The sequence below is a fragment of the Acinonyx jubatus genome, chromosome D3 (assembly GCF_027475565.1).
Source record: "Acinonyx jubatus isolate Ajub_Pintada_27869175 chromosome D3, VMU_Ajub_asm_v1.0, whole genome shotgun sequence".
NCBI lineage: Eukaryota > Metazoa > Chordata > Mammalia > Carnivora > Felidae > Acinonyx > Acinonyx jubatus.
Window position 1 is genome coordinate 74,955,411 of NC_069392.1, and position 18,205 is coordinate 74,973,615.

The 18,205-nt window shown below is 43.5% G+C and overlaps 1 protein-coding gene across 5 annotated transcripts in view; it reads left to right on the forward strand.

The window, feature by feature from the left end:
• The window catches only part of NEDD4L (NEDD4 like E3 ubiquitin protein ligase), a 335,178-nt gene that overhangs the window by 134,035 nt on the left and 182,938 nt on the right, over positions 1 to 18,205 (forward strand). The window contains exon 1 of one of the 5 annotated variants that reach the window (XM_053205759.1): positions 1,006 to 1,030. The exons of the other annotated variants lie outside the window; for them this stretch is intronic. The gene's annotated coding sequence lies outside the window, so the exon portion shown is untranslated. Of the gene's footprint in view, positions 1 to 1,005; positions 1,031 to 18,205 lie in introns of those variants that run through there. 5 annotated transcript variants of the gene reach the window in all.

Genomic DNA, 18,205 nt, shown 5'->3' on the forward strand with positions numbered 1-18,205 from the left:
TGCCTCAGACCAGGGCTGGCTGCGGAGCCCGTGCTGGGCTGAGCGGTGGAGGAGGGTGTATGTGGGGGTGGGGTGGGGGTGGGGGGGGGGCGGTAAGCCTGCCCCTGGGCAGCCGCTTGAAGCATGTCAGAAAGAACACTTGTCAGAAGCCTTCAAAACCGTGGCCGTTGGTAATGTGTGAAATTGAACTTGTGACCCTGTTTGCTTGATGGCGACTTCTTGTTTTGCTTGAGAATGGCGTGGCATTGGGTCCCTTGGATGTGGGAGGAAAGGCAGGGCAGCTTAATGAATGAGTAGGGAACGCCGTCCTCTTTCTGCGTGGCTCGGAATTGTAGAGTCTAAACCATCACCTTAAAAGGAGATGTTGCCCCCCTAGAAATGGACAGTTGGAGACACAGATTCTGCAGACCTGACCTGTTGAGAATTCCTCACCTGTAGACGCCCTTGCATGTGAGGTCACGGTTACACCTCGTAAGGGATGAGGAAGAACGGAAAATAAGCTGCAGCTATGGGTGGAGAACCACTCTGGAAGAAGAGGAAGAAGTGTGCCCCCCACCCTCGCCAAAGCCCCCCCCCCCCCCGTTTGTTTCTGTTCCTTCTGCGCCATTGAGGTGCCCTTCTCCTGAAATGACCTAAACACTGTGTTTGGCAACAAGAGGCTGCTACTTTCTCTAAATGCATTTTTTCAGCTTGTGAACCCTCATTCTTTGCCAAGAGGCCCGAGCGCCTGGTTAATGATCTTTAATGTAGACGATCCTATGCCGTGATTAACATTTAGCCTGGTTAGTACCCCGCGGGTTGAACTCCCTGGTCCTCCCCTGTGATTTTCTCTCTGCCAGCCATCTGCCCACCTGTAGAAACCGGGCACAACCAGTTCCCTATGGGTGCTCTTCCCCTCGGGGGTGGGGGAGTGAGTTGGGTGTGAGCCAGAGGAGGTGGAACCACAGTCATGGAACCACAGTCAGTGGAAGGGAGCGGCCGCCCAGGGCACCGCGTGGCGGACGGCTCCTGCAATCCAGAGACCCATCTGGTGGTGAGCCTTTGCGCTGAGCCGGCTTCAGGGAGGGCTGATCACACTTGTGTGCGGGTGGTGGGGGTGTTGGGTGATCGACATCTCCCAGCCCAGGTGCCGACTGCCTGGGTCTCTAAGCCACCTTGGCGGCCATCCGCTCCCTTCTTTCTGAGAGACTATCCATTGGCATCGCTTCTTGAAAGACAAAGGCATCGGGGTGGCCTTGCCCCTACAGGGTGGGTAGAGTTAGCCGTTTTCTTCTGACCTAAATCTGTTACGGTGGTGAGTTGACATACATGTTCACGCTGGCACCTAAAAGAGGAGAAGAAAGAGCTTCCGTAACCACAAAAATGAGGAATGTCTTTTTTTTTTTAATGATTTTTTAAGAAACAGCTTTTACAGCCAATTATTAAAAAAGCCAGTGGCACCGAACCTGCATTCTCTCGGGTTTCCCTTAAGAACTTACTTGTCCTGTTGTTTATAGAAGTATTCCTCTCCGCCCCCAAATGAAGCTGAGTGACACGTTGGAAACCTCCAGACATCAGCCTAAGGCGTTTATAAGGCACATACTTTCATGAGCTTTTTCCTCTTTCCTTGGCCTTAATCTTCTTGTGGGGAATGGGGTCTGTTTTCATCGCTGGTGGCAAACATGACTCTTGGGCGGTGCACCCGTGGTCCTCTGAGGTGGGAATGTGGTAGGTTGGGGCGGCACTCGGTGGTCACGAGGTGTCCCATTTTGGCGTCTTTCCCAGACCACCTTCTGCCTGTGCTCGGTCCGATTGGCTGCCGTGTGTAGAGTCTGGTGTTTCCTTTCGAATCCCAGAACGGAGAGGATTGAAGATGATTTCTAACCCAGATTCCTTGCTTCTGGGGAGTTAGCAAGTCTGTACGTTACATTTATTTATTGTTTTAAAAGTACTGATTTCCTGACAGCTGAGGGGAGGGGAACCCATACTTTTGCTTTTTGTGTGTGATTATGTTTTCTGATTGGTGATTTCTGGAAGGTTTCTTAAAATGTCACTTAATCCACATTGAAATCTTATGTTACTGTTGAAACCATGTTGCATTTATTTATACATGTCACGAATTACTTTAAGGCAGAGGTTCTCAACCAGAGACGAGTTCGCCAGCTGGGGACACTTGGCAATGTCTGGAGACCTTTTTGACTGTCCTTTCGTGGGGACAGGCCAGGGATACTGCTCAGCCTTTTGTAGTGTATCTATAGTGTATGGGACAGCCCTGCACCACAAAGACGTGTCCACGCAAAGCAGTGCCACGGTTGTTGAGAAACCTTGCTTTTAAAGGGATGTCCAAACTTTAAAATGCCACAGAAATGCTGAAATCTCTGTAGCCTCTCCGTTAAGGACTAAAAGCTTCTTGTTGGCTTGTTTTGCAGAAGGGCTCAATTGGGCCTGGTTGAATGAACAGATTAATGGAGCATGTGGTTTATGTAACATAGCTTCAAGATAGTAAAATGTCTCTCTTTTAAGTTCGAGTTAATTGGCAAAGTGTCTTATTTTAACATCTTTTTTTTTTTTTAAGTAGTTACTTAGTCGTTTGCTAATATCATCCACCTGAACGGAGGATTCCTGTTCATTGTCAGGCAGGAAAAAGCTCTCTGTCGGTGGCAGCTGGTGGGGAGACTTGCTTGTGGTCCTCTAAGGCCCTCTGTGGCTGGTGACAGGCCAGGGTGTCCTTGCTGCTAACCTCGCTGCGTTGTTGGAGACCGAAATGAAAAGGAATGGCGGAGTTAGAGACGCCGAAGGGGATTTCAAGAGTCAGTTTCGTCTAATACCTTCTCTCTTGAGATGAACTCTAGCCCAGAAAGGTTGGCTTTCCTTTTATAATCACTCTGACATGGTTTTCTCCCTTCCTGCTTCAGTTCTTACAGCAGTTTTTGCCTAAGCCCTTAGTGAGTTCACTTCCAGTGAATCACGTGCTCGTTTCCTCCACGTTGGCTGTCATCTTGCCTTGCTCTTTGAAATCTTTAAGATCATCTTTCTGTGCTTTCTACTTAACTCCTTCATTGGATCAAACGGACTGGAGACGGGCAACGGCTCACATACTTTGGGTCCCTGTAGTACCCACAGAAGTATTTTGTAGGTTTCTGACCCTAGCAAGCTATTTGGGGACCTGATTGAAATGACACGTAGGCTTATTAGCATGACTGACCCAGCCTTAGTATCGGAACCTGACTTTCAGATTGGTGTTCTCCATACCACAGCTCACTTTTCACACCTGGAAATTCACTCCCTACTTGGCAAGTTCTCTAAGACGGTGGTTACTGGGGTTATATATAGGTCAAGGTTGGTCTGTTGACGAGCCCATCTTGTTGGTGTTTCATCCAATATTTGAATTTTTCTTGCTTTGAGAAGCGTTGTTTTAGTCTTTTATGCTTGCATTTGTTATATTTGCTTAAATCGTCTTCCTATGGTGAATTTTAAATTGTAAGAAAAATCAAAATTGCATCCGGGAACAGGAAAAGGACATTAGGGAAAAACAGGAAATCTGAATAAAGCCTGGATTTCAGTTAATGTATCAACCTCTATTCATTAATTGAGCAAATGTATCATACTAATGTAAAATGTTAATAGTTGGGGAAACCAGATATGTGGTATATGGGATCTCTTTGTACTATCTTTAGAATAATGCTATAAGTCTAAACTGTTCTTAAAAAAAAAAAAAAAACCTTACCATTTCATAAATGTTACTGTCCTCTCACCTTCCCCCCCTTGAAATAGGCTGTTGTGAAGTTGAGTTCCTCGTTCATCTCGCAGTTTTCTGCTCAGGATAGCCATGAAGTGCCTCTTTCCAGAATGCGCCCGAGTCGGCTTGAGCAATTGCAAACCATGTTATGTGATTTTAATTGCCTGCCATTGCACTGACTCATTTCTAGGTGGTATATTTAAAAGACTAGACAGAATTTTCAGGTTAAAAAGTTACATCAACAGAAAGTGTATTTGTAGGTGCCGATTGAAATATTATCGGCTGGGAATGCTACCAGCAATGTGCTAGTTGGACAATGGGACGTGTCCCTTTTTGTTGCTGGGCCTCCAAAGGCATCCGGGTGACAGATGTCACTGTCCCAGTGCAGCCTGGTGTAATTGAATGCCTCTGAAGCTGGAAGAAGGAATTGTGCTTCCAGGGTTCATAAAGGTACAAAGTATACATGTGGGTCTGTTCCATTTGACAAATCACTAAAAGTGCTAAACCCATATGTATTTGGGAGGAAATGGAAATCAGCATGAATTTTTAAACTTGGACTTGAAATTGCTGGCAGTGCTGTTAGGCCATGGCCCTCACCCCACTCCTCTGTCGGTGCGGGTAGTGGGGAACAGCGTATGAAAGCACTGGACGTGGAGATAGGATAACATGGGTTTGAACCGGTTTGAGTCAATTACCTTAGTTCTAAATGTGCTAAATAGTCACGGGAAATTTTGTTGTGAACACAGAATGAGATCCTATAAAATGTATTTGAATACAGTAAAATCTTACAGATGTGGACTATGTTATGTTGTAGTAGGGGTCAGCCCCACCCCCCGCTTGCCTGCTTGTATGTACATTTTATATTAGGAACCTTGTCGTTCACCTTGGCCTAAAGTTGGCTTTGCTGCTCATCTGTGCTCTTTCTTACATTCTTACTTGGTGTGCATGTGTGTTAATATTAAAGGTTACCAGGAAAATTGATTTTTTTTTTTTTGTTTTTGAGGGAGAGTGTGAGCAGGGGGAGGGACAGAGGGAGAGGGAGAGAATCTTAAGCAGGCTCCAAGCCTAGTGAGGAGCCCGGTGTGGGGCTCGATCTCACAACCCATAAGATCATGACTTGAGCTGAAATCAAGAGTCAGATGCTCAACCGATTGAGCCACCTAGGCACTTCTGGAAAGTTGATTTTTAAAAAATTATTCAAATCTATACAAAAATAGAGAAAACTGCATGATGGCAAAGAGCATAATGAAATCCTATAACCCAACTTCAACGCTTCCTAAAATTTTGCCATTTAAAAAAAAATTTTTTTTTTAGTATCTGGTGTTTTTTTTGTTTTTTGTTTTTTGTTTTGTTTTTTTTTTTTTTTTTGAGAGAGAGAGCATGAGCAGGGAAGGGGCAGAGAGAGAGAGGGAGACACAGAATCCAGAGCAGGCTCCAGGTTCTGAGCTATCACACAGAGCCTGACCTAGGGCTCGAACTTAAACCGTGAGATCATGACCTGAACTGAAGTTTGGACACTTCAATGCTAACCTACCCAGGCACCCCTAAAATTTTGCTATCTTTATTACTATTGGATACAGTTTAATATTTCTTGACAATTCTTTTTTATCTTAGATCCCACCAGGGATGTACAATAAAAACACATTTTAAAGTCAAGTGAGACCATGTTTCTCTATGATTGCGATACCAACTTTATATGTTGTTAGAGTTGTTTTTGTTTTTGCAGTTTTCTTAGTATCAGCATATAGAGAACTTTGACCAGTCTATAGAGAAGTTCCTCGTGTATTTTTACATCTCTTACATCTCTTTAGATCTCTTTTACATCTCCTCGTGTATTAATACATTCACCCTGGTATGAATGTATTAGATTTATTCAGTCGATCCCCTACTGATGGACATTCGGGTTATTCCCAGACTTGTCCGTTGTTTTTCAGTAAATAGCCTTGTGCACACATCATTTTGTATTTCTGTCTGGGCATTCCACGAGGGATAAAGGGATAAGATGACAGCAGCATGTAAATTCTTCCAGTCTTGTTTGGGACAAGTGCAACTGCTGGGTAGCCTCCCGTTGCCTGAAGCTCTGCCCTCCTCTTCACTACCTGACCTAGGAGCTGTAAGCTCTTCAGGCTACAAGCCTCCATCCGTGCCCCAAATTTGTAAAGCTAGAAAGAGACCTTAGAGATGGACTCTTCCTCCTGGTGTTACAGGTGAAGGACTGGAGACCCAGGAAGTGAGGGGAGAGCAGGAGCCCAGCTGGCCTGTGCCCTGCCCAGCAGGTGATGGCCTTTCTGTTAAATTCTCTCTCTCTCTCTGCCCACCATCGGCTGAGCTGCCCTCCAGGGCAGCTGCTCCAGGTGTGGTCCACGGACCGGCAGCATCAGCTGGGAGCTTGTTAGATGAGCAGACTCTCTGACCCTGCCCGGGCATACGGAATCAGTCTGTTTTTCACTGGTTTTCCGGGTAACTCCCGCGTGCTCTGCTTTCGGAGGGCTGGTCTGACGGCCTCCTTCAGGAGCGGACGAAGCTGTGTTTTATCACCAGGGACAGCACAGGCTCCTTCCCAACAAACAGAGTCTACTCCCCGCTCCCGCTCCTGGTGCCCTTCTCCAGTCTGCTGGTCCCTGCCCCAGCTCGTCCTCTCTGTGCACAGGGTTGGGAATTGATCTCTTCAGGGGCAAAGTCGTTCCTGGCTGGTTCTGCCTTCCATTTCCCCTGTATACACAGCCTTCATCCTTCTGGATTTGTCTCCTGTCATGTGGCACATGTTGGGCAAGCACCTTTGCTTTTATTTCATGGCTCCGTTCCTGCTAATTTGGGTATTATTATTATTATTATTAGTTTTAGTTTTAGTTTATTATGCACTTGCTCACCAATGTTAAGGGGCTTAAAATGCTTGCTAGTAATATATAGCACCACATAAGACTTCCCTCATCATCATCATTGGTATTATTTCCATTATTATTAGCTTCTTTGCCGCTGCTGTGGTTGTGTGTGTGTGTAACTGATAATATTAGGCCTCCGTGCATACTTAAATAAAACCTTAATTGGAAATGACTCCTTAAATTATCCACAAACTAGGTTGGCAGTTAAAGTGACTACACTTTGGAAATCATTAGCATAAGAAAAAAAAATCCTTTACCGTTGGATTCAGTGTTTCCAGTCTCTCCTACATTTCAGTTTTGGAAGGTCAATTTTTGGAAAGTGGAAGTGATTATCTAGATTCAGTGCTGAGGTTTAGCACCCTGGAGGAAAGATTTCTGTATAATATGTGCTGTTGGTAAATGTACAAGGAAAAGTAGTTTTCTTTTAAAGGCAGCTTTTTATACTAAGCAGCAGATGATCTTTTTTTCTAAACTATGTTAGCTATACCCAAATTAGTATACGTTAAAATAACTATGACTGGTAAAAACATTTTTCAGATTCCTTTTACTTTTTATATAATTATATGAAATTCTCCATTTGGAGTTGATCTCTCAAATAAATTAAGTCTTGCCAGACTGTCTCAGAAGATACCTAGTGAATCAGACCCTAAAAACTTGTTGCATGTGAAAAATAACAACTATGCACGGCAATTTATAAGGGCAAAATTAATTAAAGAATTTTTTTTTTCAGTACTTTAAAATTTGCACTAGGAGAATCTTAGCCTGGCTTAAGGGAATGCAGTTCACATCAGCTGCTATGAAAAAGCCATTGTTTCTATTGTTTCCAGTTGTAGAAAACCGCCAGTTTCAAAGAAGGACTTTTAATAGAAATTCAGGCTCTTTTGAGTTTGAAGGCATCGTTGACTTTACTACCAGATTTATCATGGTATCCCCCCTGAACTTCACTTTTTATGTACTCAGACATTTTCAAAGTAGGTAAGGATGATTGATTTCTTTGCAGTAAGCATTTATTTTGCTGTTGGAGTATATATGGCAGGTGGTTATACGGAATACGAAGAGGCGTAAGTCCCTTGACTTCAAGATGCTTACAGTCTAATAGAAACCTTAACATTTCCTCTGGGCAGGGCTCCATGGGGTCATTACAGCCAAGGGAATGTGTAGGCATCTAGATAGATGAAAATTACTCAGAACTTTACAGATATTTGACATTTTGTTGACTGGTGACAGGTCATGATATATGGGTATTGCATAGGTGGTTGACTTTAAATAGTCTTTAAAATTGTTTTGTTTTTTTTTTTAGAATTTCCACAATGTTTGTAGTGTTAGACATTCATTACACAAAAGCCTTCATAAATTTTGTACATCTTTCTGAGAGCCACATGCAGAAGTGCAAGAGGAAGAAGGCGCTAGAACACTGGAAAAGGGATCACATGGTCTGTGAGGTGAAATGAAACTGGCCAACCCTGGAATCGGATAGAATGCAATGAAGAAAGAGAAGAAAATTTCTAAAAAAAAAAAGGGAAAGAGAGGAACTCAACATTGTATCAAGCAGAATGTGTATCCACTAGACTGTGAGCACCTCAACACAAGAGATTTGGGTTGAGAGTTAAACTAATTGACTAAATATCACTTGACGGATAATCACCAGATCTTCTAAGATGGTCTACCTGATAAGTGATATAGAGTCAATTTTAGGTATCCTCGTGTATTGTGCCCTATTTGCGTTACCTGATACTTTGTGTGGATCATTAGTTCTCTTCACGAACTGTTAGGGAACTAATGTGGTTTTATGGTCCGCTCCTTCCAGCTGGTACTTAAGCATCGTGGGTCAGTAGAAATGTGAACAGTAGAGCGCTGAGCCAATACTCCTTATAATCTGTTGTGTTCCCAAATGGCCAAAGGAATAACAGAGATTAAAGAGAGATAAATGTAGTCACCTGGCAAAAATATTTGGCCTTTTTCAAAATAATGGAAGTTATATTTAGGAGAAATGTTTTTGGTAAAAATATTTGAAAGTTTGTTTTATAATCATGAGTAGCTTGGCTTGTTTTGACTCGTGGGAAGGGGGAGGGAGAGGCAGCCAATAGGTAGGGCCTGTGGATTTGTCATTTGGGAGAGGGAAACACGATGAATAAGTTAATTGGTATAGAATAAGAATAGAAAACAAGTAGGAAGTAGAATCGTGAAATCTCAGGGCTTTTCATTAGTCATTAGTTGAAGACTCACAGAGAAATGGTGGAAATCACTAGCAATTAGGAAAGGAAAGGATAGTATTGTGGAAAAAACGGGCCCCATACCCCTTTCCTGGTATTCAGGTGGAGTGTAATTCTGGTTCAGCCCAGTTTCCCTTCACTTCCTTTCCACCTGTTTTGCTGCACCCAGGCTGAATTGCCCAAGTCGCCTATATGTTTGATTCCCCCCTCCCCTGCCATTCTTCACCCAGTGGGCTATGCGTGTGTGAGTGAAGGAGAGAGAGAGACAGAGAGCCCTGCTTACCTGGTGAGGCCCCACTCAGAGAGCAACCTCTCTACAAAGGCTTCCTTCATTCCTTGTAACTGCAATAAGGCGGTTCTCGGAAGAGTTGAAGTTGTTCCCTGTGCACAGAGTGCCGGATCCCCCAAAACTTCCAGCCTGAGTGCGCCATAGTTGAGCTTGGCCGAGTCGGTTTAACGATCACACAGGTTTTCCACTTGGACAACACCAGTCTCCTGTACTATGTTGGAGGAGCTATGCTGGCCGGGGGTAGAGGGGGAACGCCACCGACTGCCCTCAGCCCCTGGAGGACGCACACTGCCAGCGGAGTGATGAATCCATCTGTACCGACGCAGGAACCCCGGCATTGAGATCTGGCATCCTGGCTAAAATTTGCGGGAGAAACAGTACAAAGTAGAGAGAGAGCAGGTGGGAGGCAGGGGGACAGACTACACCACTAGGGCGACAGCGGAGTGGCTGGTGAAGCTGGGCGTTGAGGGATCATGCGGAGGTCAGATGGTCCATGTGACCTTGACCCCACAAGGCCTGGCAGCAGGAGCGCCTGCATTCCCCGCTCTCCACCTCCCCCCTCACCCCTCCCCTTCCTCCAGGCACCGTGTTGTGATGGGAATGGGGGGAGATGTGCACACAACAAGCCTCCCACCCCACCTTACACAAGCAGAAGCCTCTTCAACGGGCCTGCCCCCACCCCCTGGCCTTTGCACTGTGAAATACGCCTCCCTTCTCTTTGAGCCTTAGCATGTAGTTGTCTGCTAAGAATAAGAAGGGTTAGAAATATTTCCGCCAGAAAGTGAAGTTTAAGTATTTCAGATGATAATATGAGCATATCTGGCCCAACCAGATTATTTCTGAAGCACAACACGTAGCTGATTGCCATTGAACCTTGGAAAACAGATTATCTCACTTAATTTTGACAGATGAAAAGCGGTGTGCCATGCAGAAAGAACACAGCCGACCAAATACCCCTTGGTAAGGGTTTTTCTGGGGAATTGGAAACCATTTGTTTACAGCCAGTACTGGGCCTTGAATGTGAACTATGACTCCTAATTCTTGGCGTAGTAGCTCACCCCCTGCAGAATGGGGTAAAGGCAGTTAGGAGATGCTAGGTGTCGGGGGCACTGTCTCCAGGACTCAGATGACAGGAAGTAGGAACGTATGAAGGTTCGGGTTGCCCCTCTAGTGCACAACCAGCCAGTGGATTCCTAGAGACCCACCTCCCAATCATGTTCTCGGGGTGCAGTCATACACATGACCTTGCTTCTGCACCAACACACGTGCTAGTGTCTGACATCGGGTTGTCGATTAGGATGTGCAGGTTGCTTCAACTGGATGTTCACGTCAGGTGGAATCGTGGCCCTTGCTCGGAAGCAGTGCGGATCGCCTGAAGAGAAGGGATGCATTTCCTCACTGGTTGAAAGACCTTCGGGAACAATTCAGTGTTTCCTACCGCCAAACAGTTCCTGTTCTAATGGGGGTTTAATAATAACCTTTTATTTACTAGGATTCACTGGGGAAAACATTGAGGAACAAAGAGAAAATAATTAAATGCAGAGAATGTTAATTTCTTTTTGGTTTCAAAAAGGACTTCGGGTAGCAACCCAAATAGAAGTCTTTGCTTTAACCAACAGATAAATGATTAGCACATTGGTTGTTTACACATGAGTCAGAGCTTCTAAAATTTGTTCCCAGAAGTAGGTTGAGCCTCCTTCTCTGCCTGTTGTCATAGGGTCTAAAAATGGAAACCTGAGTCCAAACCTTTCCAGATCATAAAAATAATTCTGAATTAGTAGAGCATAAATGAATGTGATTTTATCTGAGTGTCCTTTTCAGTTTCCCCAGGCCAGATTGGGACCTTGTAAGCCTTCTAGAGTTCCCTGTAGTGGGGATTAAGGAAACAGGAGCAGTTTTGCTTCTGGCCTCAGACACTTTTCTAATTAGGTCAGAGCCACTCACACTGGGATACGCAGACCCTCTTTCTGTCCCTTTGGCATCGATTTTTAAGATTTGCTGTCTGAGACAATCACACAGACAAGGTTGCTGCTTACATGATACATTGCTGAACCTGGAAACGGCGTGGGTTCTGGATGATGAGTTCTTCTATTACCTGGGAAGGTTTACATCAGCCCGACCTAAAGATGCATCTCAAAGGCATCAGGCCACGTTCTTGGATTGGTAAGTTCACTGTTGTGACATAAGAGCCCATTTTTGTTGGTGCAGTATCTGTGGGGCTCTGGATTTGAAACACTGTTCTGATTACAGATAGAAATTTTAATATTAGGCTGAATGTACAGTGACTGCAGCATTTATTCTGGTGGAAATTTATTTTTAAGTTTGTTTATTTTGAGAGGGAGGGGGAGGGAGAGCATGAGCAAGGGAGGGGCAGAGAGAGAGGGAGAGAGAATCCCAAACAGGCTCCACACTGTCAACGCAGAGCCCCATGCGGGGCTTGATCCCATGAACTGTGCAATCATGACCTGAGCTGAGATCAAGAGTCGGATGCCTGGGGCGCCAGGGTGGCTCAGTCGGTTGGGTGTCCAACTTCGGCTCAGGTCATGATCTCACGACTCGTGGATTGGAGCCCTGTGTCAGGCTCTGTGCTAACAGCTCAGAGCCTGGAGCCTGCTTTGGATTTTGTCTCTGTCTCTCTCTCTGTCTCTGTCTCTCTCTCTCTCTGTGCACCTCTTCCACTCATGCTGTGTCTGTCTGTCTCTCCCCCAAAGAAATGAATAAACGTTAAAAAAAATTTTTTTAAGTCGATGCTTAACCAACTGAGCCACGCAGGTGCCCCTTTTCTGGTGGTAATTTTGTAACCTGTGTATGAATCCAGTCATTTTCCCAAAATGTGACATGCAGGGTGAAAACCTGACAACACAATAAGAGAATTTTGTTTAAACCGGGCCTGTACTAATGAAATAGGGACGACTTTTCCTCCTGTCCTGCTGGTTTACTAATCTCCTGCTCTTAGCATGCCCACTTAGTTCCATTGCTTACTTGCATCATGGCTCTTAAATTTTCGTTTCAGGTGTTTTTCTTTATTTTAAAAGAAAGTCGAAATAGTGTAGATCACCTAGAAAGGGAATATCCCCTAGAATGGGAAAGCTACCTTTATTATTAAAGCAGGTTAGGGGCGTCTGGGTGGCTCAGTGGGTTAAGCATCCGACTTCGGCTCAGGTCACGATCCCGCGGTCCGTGGGTTCGAGCCTTGCGTCGGGCTCTGGGCTGACAGCTCAGAGCCTGGAGCCTGCTTCGGATCCTGTGTCTCCTTCTCTCTCTCTGCCCCTCCCCCACTTGCACTCTGTCTCTCTCTCAAAAATAAACATTAAAAAAAAATTTTAAAGCAGATGAAAAATAGTGGGGTATGCATCATAAGAACTTAGAAAAAGAACAACTAAGCAAACAAAAAGCTGGGGAGGAGGAATGATGAAATAACAAAGGTAAAAGTTAAAATTAATAAAGCAGAAAACAAATGTTGAAGGGTAAATAAATCCCGTAGCTGGTTACGGGCCTCATTACCCCGAGAAAAAAGGGAGAGCAAACACAGGTGACGGGAATGAGGGATACGGAGGAAGGAACAGGCTCTAGGAAATGCTTACCTGTAGTCAGTCCTCTGGCAACACATTTGAAAAACACAGGGTTGATTTCTTAGTAAAATGCAAAGGACCAAAATTGATCCAAAAAGCATGGAAAACTTGACAAAGCCGATTAGTATAGGAGAGATTGTATATGTGATTGACAATTACGATTGGAAAAAGTCACCAGGGCGCCACGATTTGCCAGCTGAGTCTTATCTAACCTTTACAAAACAGAAAATGTGTTCTTTCTACTCTTAGGGGATGCAGCAAATATGAAAAGGTTTGTAGTTCATTTTAGAAAACCAGCATAATTTTAATACCTGACAAATTTTAAAGAAGAAAAGTATAGACCAATATTATTTATGAACGTAAATGCATGGGGCCCCTGGGTGGCTCAGTCTGTTAAGCTGATTTCAGCCCAGGTCGTGATCTTGCAGTTGTGGGATCGAACCCCAAATCAGGCTCTGCACTGAGTGTGGAATCTGCTTGGGATTCTGTCTCTCCCTCGCTCTCTCTGCCCCTCCCCTGCTTACACGCTCGCCCTCGCTCTCAAACGTTTTTTGAAAAAAGTAAATGCAAAAATTCAAAATAATTCATCAACAGACTTTTGAGTGCATCAAAAGGCTAACGCATTATGATCAGTAGTTTATTCCAGTGACACTAGGGTGATTATTAGGAACTTTGATCACCGTCATCCATTATTGTACCTCAACATAGTAAAGCAGAAAAGACCAGCTCAAGAGAGACTAAAAGCCGTATTGATCAAGTTAAGCAGCCATTTTTGATAGAACACAATTTAAAGAAACAAAATAGGAATAAAAACAAATTACTTAAACATAAAACGGCTATATATTACAATATTAACAAAAACACCTCAATAGTAAATGTTTTCCCGAAATGGCAAAACACTAAAACTATTTCAATTGTAATTAAGAATTTTAAAATGATGTCTGCCTTTATAATTATTTATCATTGTCGTAGAGGCTCTACTGAATGTAGTAAGACAGTGAAATGTTTGTATGTCTAGAAAATTTAGAAATCTCTAGGTTAAAGAAATGTATATGTATACACATAAAATCAATAGGAAAAATTGTCAAGGTAGCTGGATAAAAAAAAAAAATCTAGCAATGATCATTTCTGTTTTGAAAAGGAGCACCTAGAAATGGAAGTTTACATATTCCCTTTTTCAACAGCAGCAAATGACCTAGGAAAACACTGAACAAGCATGGGACTCGTATCCTTTTTAGTGAAGACTATGAAATAAAAATATGTAACATATATATACCTATTATTCCAAAATTAATACATTTATTGCAATTCCACTGAGAATTTCCAAAGCAGTGGGGTTTTTTTTTTTCCTTTTTCTTTTTGAACTGAATGAAATAATCTTGAAATTGATGTAGAAGAATAAATGCCTAAGACTTGAGAAGAGCTCAGACAGATGTAGCAAAGAAAACCAGTGAGGGTAAACTTGACTTAGAAGTGACCATGATGTACTGAGAAGGCCTTTTGACCAAATCAGTGTGGTATTGATAAAGAATTACGTAAATAGTTCAATGGAACAGATGGGAATCCAAGGCTATGTTCCATTAAGTAGGAGAACTTAATATGTAATAATGTTGAGAAAAGAATATATTATTTAGTGGGTAATATTAGTATACTGATGCACTCTTTAGGGTGGCAAGGTAGGTAGATCTCTATCTTAAATATAATCAGAAATACCAGAATCTTAAAAAATTTACAAGCAGTTCAAATTTAGAAGAAAATTTAAGAATCCACTTACATAGTCTTGGGGCGAGAGAGAACTTTTTAATAAGCACGATTTGATATTCTCAAGCCTGACACATGGGGGAGGGATATTTATCATATGTATGGCAAAAAAAGGGGTCACTGTCTATAATACCAGTAACTAACAAATTGGTAAGAAAAGCATAACTCAGGAAAAATGGACCAAGAACATGCAATTCACAGAAAGCAAACCTTTGAAAAATAACGCACATTTGCTAGGGAAGTGCAGATTAAAACAACAATGAGCCATTCCTTTAAACCCATGAGATGGGTAAAAATAGAGGAGACTAACACTTGTTGCTAGCAAGGAGATGTGAATTACCCTGCTTTATTTGGAAAGCAGACTGGCAATGCATATTAAGCTAACAATTAATATACCTTTCTAAGCCTCTTTCCCAGATGTCTGTCTCCTAGAAATAAAAGTGTACACAGAGTCGTAGGTATAAGGATGTTCATTGTACCATCGTAGCGGCAAAATACTGAAAATACAAATGTTCCTCACTTGAAAAGCGGCTGGCTTCTGGGACATTTGTACCCCATGGCTCAGTATGCAGCCACTAAGCAGAAAAGACTTGGAGCTCTATGACTGTTGGCTTTTGATGGGGGGAGGAGGCGTTCCTATGAGAAATTGGTGAAGAAGGTTCAGAAAGTATGTAATACCCAGTTGTGATGCGATGACCAGGTCTCTGTATGTTTGCCCCAATGTATGACTGGGGGAGCACAGAGAAGCAGGCGAAAACCCTGGTTGTCCGAGTTAAGAGAGGGGAGTGGAGGTTGATAAGGGTGGCGGGAGGGGTGGGGAGAGAAGGGATTTCCATGCCGGCTCACGTGTAAAAACCCGCCCTTGGTTAAGTGTCCACCACATTCCGTTTTGTTCCCCCGAGGGAGGAACCTGCATAGTGCTTTGCTTTAAGTTAAAAATCCCGGTTGCTTCTTTAGATCTTTTTCTTTCTCCTTACCCGTCTAGGGTGGTTTTGACACCGGATACGCTCTCGGATTTGATGAGAATATTACCTGCGCATATTTACAATTCTTCCACTTCCAGCACCGCCTGCTCCTTTTGCGTACGTGTGCCCTCTTTCACAGGGCAGGTTTTTTTCACCTTTGGGGGATTCTTTGTTGTCTGCCGGCCTTTGTCCTTGGGACTTCTGTTTGCTCCTTTCTCATCAGAGTGGCCTGTCACTACTGTTTGTCAGGTTGACTACTGTATGTTCGTCCTGGTCACCTTCTACTTGGATTTCTAGTCTCAGGAGTGCTGCTGCCTTTACCTGCAGGGGAAATGAGGCGTCCTGATTGGTCATCCCGATTGCTGCCCCCCCGGGTCTCTCCAGCCCCTTCCATCACTTGACTGGGGCCTTTCTGGCACCCGGAGAACACCTCCACCCATACATACAGTGATGGGCTCTGCCCATCCAACCCACCCCATTTCTGTTCAAGTGATGCATCTTTCCTACTCCCCTAGGACCCGTAAGGATGTGATATTTGGTCCGTATGGAAGAAGGATGGTGGAAATGTGCGCTCAGGGGGCATCTAAATATAAACTTCTGTTATCTCTCAGCCTTAGGTTTCTTACCTGCAGAGCAGGGATAATAAATCATAGTACCTGTCTCCAAGGGGCAGAGTGGGGAGCAAAGTAAGTGATGGTCTCCAGACTTTAGAACAGCGCCTGTCATATAGCAAGAGTTCCATGAAAGTCCGTTGCTGTTTTCAAAAATGGTTTTTGAACCAGATAAACCAGATTGCGACATGGTTTTTCTTCCCAGTTGTTAGGTCGGGATGTCTTCTGACACCATTTGGACACCGTGTTTTAAAAACTCTTCCGGTGTTTGTATCTATGTGTTGGTGTTTCTGTAGTTAAATTGCCACATTTGACTTCCTGGATGAAAGGACATCACTTTTTTTTTTTTTTTTAAATTTTTTTTTTTTAATGTTTATTTATTTTTGAGACAGAGAGACAGAGCATGAACGGGGGAGGGGCAGAGAGAGAGGGAGACACAGAATCGGAAGCAGGCTCCAGGCCCTGAGCCATCAGCCCAGAGCCTGACGCGGGGCTCGAACTCACGGACCATGAGATCGTGACCTGAGCTGAAGTCGGACACTTAACCGACTGAGCCACCCAGGTGCCCCGAAAGGACATCACTTAAATGATGTTCAGAGATACCAGGGAATTACCCTCCTAGATATTACGCTGGTTCCCACTGGCACCAATCATTGCCGCCCTCAGTAGTACTCTGTTTCATCCGTCCTTTAGTCTTGGCTCTTAGGAAGGCAAAAGTGTCTCATTTCACGTCTTCAATCCGTGAGGTTGAGTATCTCTTCATGTATTTGTTTTGCTTCTTTTACAAGTGCTAATGTGTATCCTTTGTCCATTTTCCTTTCGGTTGGTAATTTTTCACTGCTTTGTAAGAGTTCTTGGAAATAGGGTTTCTCTCATTTGATTTATTGTGTATTTTGTATAGAAGCTTTCAATTTTAACATTGTGTTTTTGAATATGTCTTTCCTGGGGTGTCTTAGAAAGCTAATAACTATGCATTGCATTATATCTTTATGTTAAAAATGAGATTTCCCCTCTACTTGTGAAAGCTTGTACATACACAGTTTTCTAAATCTGAAAAACAATTGTGAAAAATTAGAAGGCAAAAGCTACCAGCCAGAGAAAGAACATCATTCTTAATATTTTGGTGTTTTCCTTTTACTTGCCTTTAGTAGAGAATGTGTATTCATGGGCTGGATGTGTGAGGGATAAAGAGAAGAATTGCATTGAGGAAAATCATGGCTCGAACAGCCAGCTGGCTTGTGGCCACTGAGATGGGGAACAGGTGCAGAGGCAGACTCAGAAGCTGGAGTCAGCTCTTGTCAACCTTCAGGTGAAGACGTGAAGATGATGGCAAGTGAGAACTTGAGGGTCAAGTGCTGGCTGGGTAGGACTTCGGGTGGCCGTGGCATTTAGGTGCTCTCTGCAGCCAAAGGGACCGGACAGGATTGTGAAGGTTGAGGCATTTCTTCAATGTGAAAATGTTCAGGATCCTGAGTAACTGCTCTCAAATAATGAATGTTTGGAACCACAGCCATTTCATGAGTCAGGGAACTGTCTCTAAGCTGTCGGGTTATAAATGCTTGAGGATACCAATCAGTCGTTGGGTGTTGGCTAGTGCCTTGAGTGGAGTAGAGATTCACCGTATAATGTTTACTGACTGATAGTTATAACTAAGATTCAAGATACCTTTCCCCTTCTTAAGGAGATAATTTTCTTTTCAGATGTTGCGATAAAGTCACTAGTGACTCGGTTGTATTAACCCGTGAAATATGTAAATTATACATTGTCTCCTTTTGTAGCATTGGGAGAAAAAGCTAGTCCAAGTTAGGCGGATTTACGACCTTATGGGGAAATTCAAGACTGTGTCATAATCCCCAAACCTTGCCTGCATTATGTAAAGATTTTTTCCTGTGTCATCTCATCTTTGTTTCGTTCAATGTATTCCTCCCCCTCCAAGTGTCCCAGTTCCGCCCCCCCCCCCGTAGCTGATTTTGAACAAAACAGAAAAACTTGGGTTTTCTTCACCCCAGCATTTGTATTCTTCATTTGGTTACACATTGTTTTAAAATAAATGATAATACATTCTCAGCAATTAAAATTCTTTTTTCCTGGTTCTAAAAGAATTAGACATTGGGAAAGATAAACTATAAAACTGATCCACCTGTAAACAAACAAGCAGAGAGAGAGAGAGAATTAGTTGCCATTTTTTTTCTTC